This window comes from Cordyceps fumosorosea, assembly GCF_001636725.1.
Source record: "Cordyceps fumosorosea ARSEF 2679 chromosome Unknown scaffold_68, whole genome shotgun sequence".
Taxonomy (NCBI): Eukaryota; Fungi; Ascomycota; class Sordariomycetes; order Hypocreales; family Cordycipitaceae; genus Cordyceps; species Cordyceps fumosorosea.
The window spans coordinates 39,418-43,241 of record NW_017387368.1 but is presented as its reverse complement, the minus strand read 5'-3'; positions in this window follow the sequence as shown (position 1 = coordinate 43,241).

The window sequence follows — 3,824 nt, the reverse complement described above, 5'->3', positions numbered from 1 at the left end:
CCCCCCTCCCCCTGCATGGCGCGAGCAATCCCTGCAGCCTTGCGCGACACAGTTACTCCAATCACCCGTGACTGGGCAAAACATGCCAGGAGCCTTGGATGCGTCACCCAGACCTACGACGGACATGCCGCAGCGAAGAGCTCACTGCACCCGGTGTCGCAGAAATGCCTCCGACGCCGAAGAACCATCCTAGCTGCCAGCCGCTGAGCGAGCATGCGATCAGGCAGGTTGTGGACAGGGATGCTCGGCCAAACGTTTATGGGTCTGGGTCTCGGTGACTGATTACGACCAAATCATTGAGGGGGATCTGCGACGCCTGCGAGAGACTTGTCACCGGATCTGTCGATTGTCGAGCTACAGCGACGCGGATGGCTCGCGGGGAAGAGATCGTTGATATCCGGCCGGGGCAAACGATGTGTAGATGCCATGCCGCCGTAGCACACACAGCCGTAGGTTAGCACTAGTTGCGACTTGACATGAGGCTGCATCTGCGAAATGTTCAATTTTACTGGAGGATCAAATTTGCAGCTTTCTTCTGTGCCGCTCCCAGCCAACTAGCTGCAGCTCCGACACGCTCTTGTGCTACTATTTGTTGAAGCAGCTGCTCGGTAAGCAGTGAGAGGCGTACGTTCAGAAAGCGGATGTGAGTGTTGGCTCGTCTGCCATCGAGCAGGCAAGGGCTTGGCTAACGCCGTCGAAGTACTAATTTGATAGCGTCGCTTACTGTTGGTGGCATTTGATCACTCAGCTGGTCAATTGATGTTACGTCAGTTCGCGAAGCCTGCGCCGTTTACAATAGGTCCTGAGCGAGAGCTTCGGACAAGGCTTTTTGGCGGCGGCGTCTCCTAACTCAGCAGGGATGTGTGCCATAGTAAAACGGATGGGGCTTGGCACACGGCGAAGTCATTGACGTCGTAGATCAAACAATCGCGGATTCTCATCGAATGGACGGTTTGCGCTGAGCCTGTTTGATCTTGTATGATGCGACCCATTCAGACTGAATCCAGCAAAGGATAGAAACTCAACTCCTCCAACCAACTGCTATTTCTGCCGGCGCTTTGGATAAATTTACACCATGTGAGGGGGAGTTGCAACCCTCTGAATCAAGAGCTGCGTGGGTCAAAGAACTGCGCTACCATGCATAGTACCCACGGAGCGCTACATACAACCAAAATAGGAAGCATCACCCGCAGTGAACGTTCGCCACAGCCCTCTGAACTCAAACCATGAAAAGTTCCCCTGTCGGCGGCATTGCTCGTTCGGTGATTGCTCGGAAAGAAGGAGTCAAAGAGGAAGACAAACATGTTCCCACAACAATCACGAATAGGTGTGGGCGAGGCGCAAGGCCATGAAACCGCGGAGTGTAGGGCAGCTCTGGCACGTACGCCTTGAAGGTACAAGACCAGCAGTTCCCGAACTGCACTAACCACGACATTGAACAAGTACTGTATTGTACTTTTCGCCTCTAATATGTATTGAATATTTGTGTAAGCTAGATCTGGGGTTTGTCCGTGGCGGGCTTTTTGAAAGCTGAAAAATAAAATGAAATAAAAATGCGACATTTGGTGCATTCACTCCATGCATCACCGGAGGCATAGTCTGAACGCAGTGGACGCGTTCCCTGCTCGTTTTGTCCAACATCGCCAACAATTCTAGTCCAAGATAGAAGGAGAAAGCTGTAATCCATTAACACACGACAAGAAAACATGGCGCTGTTGAACTTACGGCAAGACGCCAGGCGATACGTAGGCATGATACTTGAATGTGTTACCCGCTTCTCACGGCGTGCTTCCTGGAAACCGAATCGCAGAGCGCATGCCTCCTCAGAAGAGCGAAAATAGCGCCCTCTAAACTCATCATCATCCGCTTTGTTTTTTCGACGGTCGCCGGGTATCGTCCTTCTTGTTGCCATCTAGAGATATCGGCGGCCATTTTCACTAGCCGACGTCGTTTTCGAGCGATAGTCGCGCACAAGCTGCATGTATCGGCTTCGTGGACAACCTCATAGACCAGCTTTAGCCCGCACGTGTAGCCGATCCTGCGCTCTTTTGTGCATTGTTGCCGGAATGTACCCCATTTCCAGAAGCCGCAGGCCCAGACCTTTTGATCAAAGAAGCACATTATGGAAGAAAAGTGTAGAAGGTCAGCAAAGAGGCTGCTATTGTTGTTCCAGTACCGTCGTGGCGGCATGGTCCAACAGTGCTATTTCTTGTTAGTAGGTAGGAGAGACAACAAGGGGGACACGGGGTCGCCCGGTAAACTCGGCCACCCTGCGCCGCACCCGTTTTCCACAGCAAAAGGGTACTAGGACAGGGACCTCAATGAAAGCTGGGGATGATTACTTCACTACTATTTACGTTTGTCCCCGTCGACATGATTGTGGACGCATGTACCGGGTGAAGCCAAATCCGTCCATATATATCAGAGAGGGAACATTTCGTCTGTATGTTCTCTGTTGCAAGTTACCTAATTTGCGAGAGTACACGGCCCTGTCGGGAATTGTTATGATAATGTTGCTCGACGAATACCGTGATGCATTATCGCGGAAAACGCCGAGCGCCGTCGACAGCTATGTACGCCACTTGCGTGACCGTATCTAGACGTGGAAAATGTTTTCAGCTCCACTTTCAACGTTTCCTCTACAACAGTTATGACAAACCGCAGCATTTGCAGCTGCCTGGACCAGTCCATCTCCTTCGCCCATGGCATCTTGGGAGAGGCGCCGCAACTGTATCGTTACGCCCGGTTCACCATTCGATTCACACAGTCAACAAGCCGTAAAGTGCTCCTCCAGTTTTCCCGCCGCTGCTTATAGCTCCTCTTACTAGCCAGCACACTCAAGTCCGAGCTTTTCTTCCTCTTCTTTTTTTTTGTTCTGTTTTGCGCCCGTCCTGACAATGGCTTTGTGGGTCGGTTGCGCTAGCGCCAGCCTTACCATTCGAGGCGAGGCAACTTGCTAAAGAAGCGGACCTGTCGCCTGTAGCCACGGTGGTGCGGACGGCTGGCGGGGAAGAGATCGTAGATTTCATGATACTGCAACGGCTGTTTAACGTCGTGCCGCTGCCGTACTTTACATTCTGGGCTGCCAACGGCCGAACTACAAGCGTAGTGCTGCGTGAAGCGTATATTCTGCGGTCTGCGCTGCCAAGTTGGAAGTTTGCCCTGTGCCACAAGAAAACTGCGCGCTGCAGCCTCAGCGCACTTCTATCCTGCGATTCGTGAACCAGATACTCGGTAACCAGTGAGAGACGCTGACGAAGCGCCGCCCCTGCACGAGAGTGGGTGAGACGGAAATTGCGCTCGCTTCCTCGACGTGGGTCCGTAGAGGGCAACTGGAGCGCCCGCCCGTTTCTTTCCTCTGGCGCACGCTGAGCTTTGGACAGGCATGCCGGAGGCGTAGAAAGTGACTCCGGACGTCGTGCGTCCAAGCTCCGCCACAATCGCCTTACCCTCCGTGCCTTCCCTCCGTTCTGGGCCTCGGCGCCTCCAGAGTAAAGTAAGGGGCGCGTCGCAAAAGTTCCCACCGTGGATGGGCTTGTGTGCCAGCTTGGGATCACGTCCATAGTCCGCCATTCGCCAGGGATGCAGACCGACGTGCATGCGTGACGGCTCCATCAGGTGACAGGGGAGCAATCACCTTGCTACGCCAAACGTCGTCCACGCTGCCATCCTGTTCAGGCACAGAAACCGCTGCGGCTTTGACAATCAGCAAGTGGTGTGGCCTCGCAGCACGCCAACGCGTTGCCAGTCTGATGTTTCTTGGCTGCAAAGGCTACCCCTCGGGCCGGCCCGGAACTCAAGTCCGTGCTTTGCGAGCGCGCTTT